Source organism: Notothenia rossii (assembly GCF_949606895.1).
Source record: "Notothenia rossii genome assembly, chromosome: 7".
NCBI classification, from domain to species: Eukaryota; Metazoa; Chordata; class Actinopteri; order Perciformes; family Nototheniidae; genus Notothenia; species Notothenia rossii.
The window spans coordinates 62,416,275-62,427,637 of record NC_136905.1 but is presented as its reverse complement, the minus strand read 5'-3'; the positions used below and the strand labels follow the sequence as shown (position 1 = coordinate 62,427,637).

Genomic DNA, 11,363 nt, shown 5'->3' with positions numbered 1-11,363 from the left:
TTTATTTAATACTTCTAGATATCATAGCCTTCTATTGCTTTGTGAGCAGATGGTGGTATTCTGCTTCATTTAATGTCCCCAAAATGGGTTTTTTACATGCATGACCTTGTCTTTTTCATCATACATGAAGATGAGCACAAACATATTCAGCCACATGCACACCGGCACTCTTACTCCCACACATACTTGCAAAGTAAACAAACAATACAGCTTTCGGAGTGTGTGTTTATGAAGGCAAACAGCTTGTAGGGATGACTGGCCAAGGAAAAATAAGAGAATAGAGACGAGTAATGCTCAGTCCTTGCCGAGATTATAATGTCACTTGGGAGCCGTAGCCCTGCACAAACAACCCGCTGTGCTCTATTTCAATAATTTTCCATAAACCAATTCAATCTCCCCTCCCTCCTACACTGTGCTTTAAGGAGATTTTTATAGGCTTTTCTTTGAGAAGCAGATAATTCCTTATCAATCACAATGGCGCTGCCTGAATTGTAAAAGGTTTCCAAGCTTAAGGGCATGATTGGCTCACAGCAAATGCTTTGTTTAGAATCTGTGTGAGATGGTATCAAAATACAGAGGTTAACATGACTCTCATGTAGGCGCCTATTTTATTATTCAGTACAATATTCACAAGAGAGGAAAAAATGCTTGTTATGTCATGACTTTCTCTTGGAATTTCCTACGCTTAACCTCACATTTGAATGGGACATAACCTTATTTTTTTCTCTCTTTCTATAGGCTGCGTTACATCCTGCTCGCTGAGTGTGAATGTGTGGCCTTGAGGTATTTTCGAGGGACCGTATGGCACAATACCACACGATATAGGTACGCTTTTTTCCTTTCACTTTTCCTGTTTACTTTGAGGGCTGAAATTACCCCTGAAAAGCCCTTGACCATTCTTATCAAGCTCAGGCCTTGGCAGGATGTATTCGCTAATGCAGAAGACTTTCAACATGAGAAAAGTGACAGAAACCTCAGGGGAAGGTGATAAACTTGAGCCTTTAACACCAGATTTGGTTGGTGAATTATTCTTAGCTTCCACATGTATCTCCCGCCCAGGAGTGATACTTAGTTTCAGGAAATGGAGGCATGAATTATTAGCCTTGAATAACCTATAAAACTGCCAGATGAAAAGAAAAATGTCACATGACAAATGAATGAGTCAGGTACATGGCTGAATGCTTGGTTTATATCATTAACACTGTGTAGAAAACAAACAAATCAAACAAGCAAACAGCACCTCCCACTCACTATATGAGCTTGCATATTAAACTTTACAGTGTCTCTTTTTTTATAAAACATTGTACTTTGCATACCGCCTCCGTGCTCTGAGCATAGTCTGCACCTACCTGCATCTGTAGCCTGTCTTTGTACTGGTGACAAAAGTTAATTAAACACATAGTATGCTGCAATCCTTCATATTTCATTGTCATAGCGACCACACATTTGCTCTGCTATTCATTGTCATTGCGACAATACATTTACTCAGCTTTGCAATATCCATACCATCATAGTATTTAGAATGTCAAATGCCGAATGCCAAAATACCGCAAGCCTGCTTCTCGCTATTCTAACCCAAAAGTTGAGCAGCGGATGATCTGTTACATGGCTTGGGTCGAGGATAGAGCACAGACAGATGACAGCTCATTGGAATTTCCCGCTGTGAACTGCAATGGATATATGATAAGGTCATAGTTCAAGGCGCAATGTAATGATGGGGCAGTATGAATGAATTGTATGTACTACATGAAACAGAGTTGTTAGGGCACATTCAGTTCATACTAAAAGCAAAAAGAAAAAGCATGCAAGGGAATGCAGCCTTAGAATTAAATGCACATGGGAATTTATCAAGTGTCAATAGAAATCGGGACATTGGATGCATTATGGGATATGTAAACCATCAATATTGCCTGTTAAAGTCATAGATGTATAAAGAAAACTGGATACAGCGTTGTGGGTGGGGTCCTTTTCACTCAACTAAAAATTGCTCACTTGTGAATGTAGCTTAAATTGCTTGACACTTAAGAACAAAAATACCTGGATCGTAGGCGATCTTTCGGATACATTGGTCACATAGAGCATGCCAGCTTTAGCCCTGCCTCCAATCAGCAGCGTCACTCAGCTAAGTCAGAGGAATGGAGAGGAACATAACTCTAGATTCGGCTTTCAGCGCATTTTACAACTTAGAACTAATGATTTCAATAAGGGTTTTTCAAGTGTTCATATAGGGGAGTTGGTTAATCTCACTGATTTTTTTTGTGCTAATTTATAGCCTTGTTTTTCCTCATGTAAGGCAATTAGAAAAAGTATGTTTGGGCCCAATGGCATCAACTGACTAACACAGAAGTTGAAGTACCATCTTTTGGCCACTATCAAAATTAGCAGGCACTCTTCCTGAAGGCTTTGGTGTGTCAATTTACCTCATAATATACTCAACTGAATGTGAAAACAATTATTTAATATCTCTAGTGACAACAATATTTGAAAGAGAAAAAAAATATATTTTTGATAGCATTATTATTTATAGAAGCACCCAGTGTTTAAGGTAGTGATAGGTCAGAACATGTTGTTGAGGCTTTCTAGCCAAATTGTTTTAACTGTGTTGCTTCTCAAGGTTTCAAGAGAACTCTAAGTGGCAATTTACTGCTTGAAACGACAAGTCATTGGTACAACAACCTACATACTTCTTCCTAGTTGCTTTTCTGGTCACTGCATTGCTAACCAATGAATATTGAAGTTGTTAGAATTGTTGACATGCTATACATGTATGCAGGGATGCATCCTATATATGACGTGCATTGAATGATACGCAACACTGAGCGAAGGAGATGCCGGTGCAGCAGCTTGTGAAGATGATGATGACAGTGATGATGGTTTTGACACTGTGACCACAGCAGAACACCCAGCTGTTAAATGAGGCTACAGTATACAGCTCTGCCATTGATGTTGTCACTACTGTAAAGCAAGTGGCAATTCCAAGCCTCAGTGGAAGCTGTCCTAGGTTCTTGATGAACACTTCTGATCACTGCAGATCAGTCTTCTAATGGGGATTCAAAGAGTGATTCAGGCTTTTGAGGCTTTACGCATTCCCACTCAGGGGGTTTGCGAAGGTCACACAAAGTGAAAAAACTAAGAAGGCGATATGCAGAATAATTGTGCCACGTGCTTGGATTCGGTCTTTGTAGCACCTGCAGCAAAACAATGCTTAAAGTCGTGCTGCGGGGGATTTATTTTGATCCAAAGTACGTCTAGCTTAGAGTACTTGAAGAGGATGAAGTGATGTCTAGCTTGTTTTGGCACTCAAATAGAAATGATAGATATAGGGCAGGTTCATAAAGAACAGATAAACAGCTAAAAACAATGCACAGCTTTTTACTGACCCTGAGATAAACAAGAATGCAGGCGTGGACTGGATTTGCGCTCACTGTATGTGAACATAATATAAAGTGCATCAGTATAAATTGAAAACCTCTCCTGCATGATTCATAAAAGGATATTTTATAACATGGACAAGGCGCGTCGCATATCTCCATTAAGGTATCATTTTTGAAGGGAGAACGAGAAGGTGAGAATATGTATGTAAAACACAGTTAAAAAGAGTTACATTTTTAAACCGCAATGAGTGAAAGCTTGAATGCTTTCTGACCTACAATACAAGAGTCGACAAGCTGAGGCTTTATAAAGAAGTTGCTTTCCTCTGAGGAATGTCTTGGGAAATACTATATTGTTTCAATTAGTTCCCCCCTTCATCCCATAAGTCTGCAAGTGTGATATCTTAATGAAAACATTCTGCAAACACACTGTAGATGTTAACTTTCAAATGACATGCTAAGTGTGACAGGTCCATGTGTTTTAGTCCAATAACATCTACAGTGGTCCCGCTTCTATATTGAATTGTTTCTAGGTATTAAGTAACACTGCAGAAATTCTAAGTAAGGCATGACCTTTTTTGTAAAACAAATGCAAAATGTTCCAAAAGTCTGCTATACAGTGTATGGACATTTCACCTCATTTGGAAACCGCAATTGCCTTCAGTGATGACATGTCAATACTACGGAGCCCTGGAGGGTTCATAGAGAGAATCATAAATAAAACGAGGCCATGGTTAATTAACTTGTGCGTTATACTTTCTCGTTCGCACAGACACCTTCTTATGATTAAACACATCGAACTGCCCGATTATTATGCCATATTATTAGTTTTATGAAGAATATGTCCGGTCGCCAGGGTGTGCGTGTGTGTTTGTGTGTATTTGTTTATGATAGTGTCGTTCGTTCCGGTGCACACCGGCAGGACATAGCACTACATCGAGATTAAGATTAAACACATTTCTTTCACTTGGAAATACACATATAACTATGGAAAACCAGATTTGTGTAAATTACTGTTCGTGGTAATTTGAAAACAAATGCTGGTGGTGTCGGACACACACAAGCAACACACCGAACACACACACACACAGAGCGGAGCTGAGCACAAACACACACACATCATGCGGTGACTGGACATCTCCTTCATAAAACGAGTATTAGGGGGAATACTCTGGTAGTTCGATGTGTGTTGAGGTGTGTGTGGTTGAAGCAGCCTCGATCTCTATTCAGCTGTTCTAATGAAGGGAAACACAGTGAAGTAAACAGTAAAAGGCACAGCTCTTGCAGCTGGTGCTGCTCTTCTCAGATTCTGCTGAGTTACACGTTACTGCTTCCAGTGCCCTGTACGATGAAGCCAGTTCAACCAGTGGCGGTTCTAGACCAATTTGACTGGGGGGGCCACTGGGGGGCCAGTTATTTTCTGAGGGGGGCACAATAAATGCAGGACGAAAAAGAGAACTAGACAGTATGAAGTAATTGGGCATAAGAAAACAATGCAATACAGTTATTGGTATTTGTTTCAGTACACTTGTTTTATTTCAGATAGATCTTAGATAGATAGTTATTACTGATAGATAGTTATTACTGTTAGCTTCAGCTTAAGTTATAGTACAATTTTTGCACTAACACCATATCATATTTATATAAAAATAAAGGCAATGAACAGTTACATCTCTACTTTACATAAGGGTGTCTGCATCCCAGGCTGTAGTTTCCTTCCCAAAATCTCACATTACAGCAACAAAATCCTGCGTTTTTTTTGGCAAACCAATCAACAAGTTTACGCAACAAGAGTATGAGAAAATATACATTTTTAAATCCACAGAAAAGGATTTAATGTACAAGTCTACAAATCGTAAATGTTGACTTAAATAAAATACATGGATATACGTAGATAGAAAACATAGATTTCAGATGTATTATTTCCCATAAGCACAGACAAGTAGGCTATTTAACAAACATGAAGACTGAATACAGAATGCACACCTGTTCTGCACGTGCACTAATCAGTTTCGTCTATTCTGTCACATTTCTAATAAACGTAAAACAGTGATATCTGGAAAACACACAGATTTACATATAAAAATAAAGGCAATGAACAGTTACATCTCTACTTTACATAAGGGTGTCTGCATCCCAGGCTGTAGTTTCCTTCCCAAAATGTCACATTACAGCAACAAAATCCTGCGGCTTTTGTGTTTTTTGGCAAACCGATCAACAAATAAGTCAAGATTCAAAGCCTTTGACCTCCTTGACTCAATACTAAGCACACCCAGATTGCTCAGTCTCTCATCAGTTATGATGGATCTGAGAAAAGTTTTGACCAGCTTCAAAGCTCACAGGAAGCAGAACTGACTGGGATTGCGACTGCTATTTTGCAAAGTCTGAAGAGCTCAAAAAACACTTATTTATAAGGCTCAATGAACTGAACAAGCTCCACTGTACTATCAGGTCTCTGCATCCCAGTCTTTATTTTCCTATCTAAAATTCTGCTGAACTGATGTAGTTCATGCCCCGAGTCCTCAATATTTGCATCATACAAATGAGCAAATGAAAACAGAGTTGTCTCCTTCAGAAATGCATCACTTTTGGGGTTAAGAGCTTGGATGCTATTCATCATGTCACAGTTTGTGTTTGAAAACCGTCTATTAAGCTCATTGAGCCTCTGATCAATGACAGGGTAGAAAAAGGCTGTACGACACCCGTGTTTATCTTGTTCTGTCTCTCTCTGTCCAACAGTAGTCAGTACGAAGCTTTCAGCAAGTTTAGAGCTCAGTCGTTTTTGTCGTTTTGCTGCTGGCTGTATTGCATTATCACATTGCTCAGAAATGTCCAACACTTCATCCCACAAGTTATCAAAAAATGACTCCTGCCTGAAGTCATTCAATGTCTGAACTAGGCAGCGTGTGAGGCTCAGGTTTGGGAAGGCTAAACATCTTTTTTACCTGGCGCTGCCCACCTCCGGCGTCAATAGAAAAGAGATCAACTCAGTGAAAGCACCGCTGCTGACCAATCAGAGCTCAGTGTGCAGAGTTTAAATCTATCAAGTCATATTACAGGATAAAGGAAAGTTTAAACTGCCATATGCAGAGAAGACGGCGACGTGTCGCAATTATCATTCATATCACATCATCAATAAGATCATCGATCATATAACATCATAATGTATAATTTCCTTATCTGAGTCAGCTTCTCGAGCCGTATCTGGCCGTGCAACACTCACAGTGTCACATACTATATGCAGAAGTAGGTTATTATCTTAAGCAACACATTAGGTTGACGAAACACTCAACTCAAATGTAATTAAAGTCAGATCCACTCGTGTCTAGATGGGGCAGTGATATCATAAAACTCTTGTACGCTTTCAAACACTTTATAGTAGTTTATTTATTTTGTAACCAGTTGTTCTGTATGCACCTTGCAGGTACAACTATGTGGCTTGTATCCTGGATTATATGTTTAAATCATGGATGTTTAAAGTTCATATTTGTCTAATATTAGTTTGCTTTTCTTTAATGAAGTATGACGCTGCGCTGTCAGTACACTTGTCCCAGATACGGCTCTGACTTGTCCCTGTTTGTGATCTATGTGTTAAATGTTGCTAACCCCGCCCCTTTCACGTGAACGCGCTCTCAGCTGGAGAGAGAAACCCTGGCTTGATTTTAGTGATGGGAATTCTGGCTCTTCTTGGTGAGCCGGATCATTTGGCTCGGCTCACCAAGAAGAGCCGGTTCTTTCGGCTCCCAAACGGCTCTTCAGTTTTCCACATATTATACCTTTTATAACTAAATCAAATTTAGCCCTGTTTTGACTAATGATTTATATGTGTACATATATATCACTTAAATTATTCAATACATCCTTTGTACTGAAGTATTCAAAAGTAAAAATTACATGTTTAATATAAATGATTTGCTGTGGCCAAATGTTTTCATTGCATTTACAGACCCTCGTAACTCTCTGATACCACCCAATGAATGCACTTACTTGTTTGTTGAACCACGCTACACAAAGCAGATTGCAACATCTATAACAACTTAAGCATAGACATTTAAAAAAAGGGGCTACTGTATCGACATTTTAAAATTATATTTAAAGAAAAGGCCCTGATAAAACAGCAGGGCTCTATTTCAGTAACTATTAGCTATAGAAAAAAAGACAGCAACAGCTGACATCAAATCTTTGCTGAGCCTAAGGATAATCATAAATAAATAACATGAAAATAAATATTTTGCAATGCTCAAAACAGCAGCATCCAACCGTCTCTAATCATAAAAAAAACATAATACAAATAAATGTATTGCAATGCTCAAAACAGCCGCATCCAACAGTCTCTAATCCTTGGATATTACATGTCACTGCATGCATGCACGGAGCAGCTGTAGCGCGGAGATCCTCATATCATTCTGTCTTGTATTACTTAACAAAAAAAGCTTTGGTATTTTTTGCCCTCTGCCCTATTTTTCAAGTTTCTGTGTTGAGGAGACTTAGACATTTTGGAAATAGGTCAAAGGTTAACAAGAAGTTTTGTGTCATAAAAATGGTGGTGAAAACTGTTCTTCAAGTAACTAATGGAAGTTACAATCCTTTAAAGTCACATAATCTAATGCTTTTTAAATGTAGTCTCACAGTTACGGTAAAATATGTTTGACTAAAAAAAAAAAGACATCAAAGTAGGCCTATGCATTTTTCAGTGGACTTATTTGGGGGAATCATATTATGAATGGCATTGCTAGAACACCACCAGACATAAAGAGTAGAGAGTTTTAACAAAGCTTCTCCGACACACTCAGTATGAACCCACCTTCAGCTGCTTCACAGCCCAGCTGCCACGTGCATCTGCAGGATGAGGATGGCAGGTGTGATGAAAGGGAGGAAAGGCTGGTGGTGGGGGCTGATCAGGAAATGGTGTAGGGAAATCTAATTTATTTTTCATACGCTGCTGAGATGGAAAGTCATATATCATGCCATGCAGCAATTTTGTGCCAGTCCCAGGCACACAAAAGATGAAAGAATAGTGATCAAAGATACAGAGAGAGAAGTCAGCTACTAGAGTTGCTATGAGATCCACTACCACTGAAAACAATATAAACTGTGTTGAAATAGTCATTCGGACTCCTGTCACTGTTGGTTTTTAGTGTCGGACAACTCCCTTCAAACAGCTAACGCAGTAGGGAACAGGAGGGAACTTTATTTTTTTTGGTCGAGTATACAGACTTGGAAGTAATGTGTATGTATGTTGGCTCTATGAAAACTGATGACCTTATATGATTCTGTTTTCTTCAAGGTTGTATCTTCCTGGTCGAATGTACTTACTGTAAGTCGCTTTGGATAAAAGCGTCAGCTAAATGCAATGTAATGTAATGTAAGAGTAATGTAAAAGAAAACATATTTGGGATTGAATATGGTTAGATTTTAAAGCCCTGGGCTGACTCCTTATCTTAACAATGAAACAACAACGTGTTCTATACTTAGTAAATGAAAAAAGACATAGAACAATTATTATGATATGAACAAATTGCATATAATATAACTATCAATCTTTCCTTAAAGAAGATCAACGGTCTATTGCTAAAAAAGTACAATGCTACACAAGACAACAAGAAGCACATGGCCAATTATAAGCCAGGATGAACTTCCCAATATAAACTATATTCTGAAATTATTGTAAAAGCTTACTCTGTCTCTCATTTTGCAGGATAATAAGCCATGTGCTTCTGTTTATAGCATAGAGAATGTGTATTTTCAGAATATTAGACTGTTGAATCCATTTCCAATGGGGCAATATTCTGACTTGAGGGCATATTATCGAATTGCGCAATGTTCAGAATATTGTGGCCGACCTAAATTTGTGGGTGGGCATTTGATTTTTGAAGTTGGACCCAAGGTAAAAGTACCGGGTGGCGCAGGGCTCAACAGCTTATTGATCTTGCTTATCAATCAACACACTCTCACTCCATAATCGTCCAGGAGCGACGTTTGGTCAGGGTCCCGTGGCGTGCAATTGTGACGCTCCTAGGCTCCTTCAGCTTCATAAAGGGACGCAAATAGCTTTCAACTGATTGCAATGTATTCCCATCTGCTGCGGGATTTGACGCTCATGGAAGCACGGCATTCGTTTGTGTCGGCTGCCCTTAAAGGCAATGTGAGCGTCCATTCCCATTGGATAACGGAGAATTGTACACCCGGAAGTAAGTATTCCCCTTACTGTCGATTGATTTTACAGTGATATCTGCACTACTCATCGACTAAAAAACAACAGATTATCCTTGTTAATTACACAACCTTGATTGGTTTAAATGGTGTACAATGCTTTTGTATTTTTCCCCTTCGATTCGGAGAAACAAATATTTTTTCGGAGTAAAGGATGGCAGAAGACACTACACTGCCCAGAATCCCCAGGTATCGTTTAGGACTACACCATCTGCTCTGTTTGACAAACCCCATTCATTCCAATGGCTGGCGTCTATGTCACGTGATCTTCAAATTTCTCCCTGCAGAAAAAAGAAACATGGCCGGACTTCGTTTTATTCTCGGTGGAAAATGCCTATTTTAAAGTTAGTTTGGCCATTAAAATGCGTTTTGATGTCATTTGATGCGAGAAATAGGAGTTGTTATTTCAGATTATGTGTGCAGTGGATGTACATGATCTTTAGTTTGCTAGTTATTACGAAGATTACTTCAGGAAATTGCGTCCATAGAACGTTTTCATTGTTAGCAAGGTGGTTGCTAGGGACGCTGCTATCTATATTATTTCTGTTATGTTGCCTTGTTCTGTTAACTGTGTAATGGTGTTATCTTTATTGCTACCCCTTTCCCCGTCAATGTATAGTGTTGGTCCACAGCGCAAACGTATTAGTTTAACAAAATCCGCATCTAAAGATACGTTATTTTCCCCTGTGCAATTCCAGTCTCACATCTCACATCACATCGTCATTAACAAATACCGGAAACAGACCGAAAACATTTAAAAAAAATAAAATAATACTTTATTCCGAGTGTGCTTGCTTTTCTCTTTGAAAGTCATCACATAACGGCATTGTAATACACGGTTCGGCGTCATTAAATATTACATATCTGCCGTAGTTCTCTATTTATAGAGCCCTGATGAGAAGATTTCTAGACAAACATGAGGAACTGCCGCCAACACTGAAAACGTGACGTGGATCATAAATATATCAGCAATTAAAAAACATCTTACATTTATTTTCACACAATACGTCTCCTCGCAATGTCAACACTAATTCGGCTGACTTTTATATTTGATCCAATTGGTAGATAGGCTGTATTTACACTATAAAGGTGCACAGCTGATAGAAAGGGACACCTGGTGGTTAAAGCATGTTATTGAATTTCATTATTTGTATTATTAGATATTAATAGGATCCCTATAAAGTATATTCATTACTCGTTATTCTCTACTAATAGTTAATTAAAGACTGTATATAATGACTATTTTGCACATCCCTTTCAAGATTTCAAGATTTTCTAAGGTTTATTGACATATATACACAAACGGTGTAGTTATGCAATGAATGAAAAACTTGGGTCGCAGGTTCCTCAATAGTGCATTACAAGACATTTATCAATATTTGTGCATACCTCCAGCAATGTTAACTATGTTGAAGCACTTATTTTAACTGATATTATACATAATGTATTATACTCTTATAGGATGTATATAGATATTTCATCTCCGGCCTTGTCAGGTATGGAACGATCAATAAATAAAGAACACAGAATTATTAAATATAAAACACAGAATTTGTGTGATTATACTAAATGATTTAAAAATAAACACCACTGCATATTTACAACTGTTACACATGCTGATGTAACGCAAATGTTTCCAACTTGGGATCAATAAAGTATATCTTATCTTAAGATGATCGATGGCTACTGCCATATTTGCCAAATTTGCCTCTGAACCTTGACAAGTGCATGTTTCAGGCTTATCAATTAACAACAGGAGGGGTCACAGACATAAGACCA

General features: G+C 38.5%; 1 protein-coding gene across 3 annotated transcripts in view; it reads left to right on the top strand.

Moving 5' to 3' along the window:
* LOC307047655 (leucine-rich repeat and fibronectin type-III domain-containing protein 2) overlaps nt 1-11,363 on the top strand; it is a 178,604-nt gene that overhangs the window by 120,134 nt on the left and 47,107 nt on the right. For all 3 annotated transcript variants that reach the window (XM_079694744.1, XM_079694743.1, XM_079694745.1), the window contains one exon: nt 739-825. The gene's annotated coding sequence lies outside the window, so the exon portion shown is untranslated. The remainder of the gene's footprint in view (nt 1-738; nt 826-11,363) is intronic.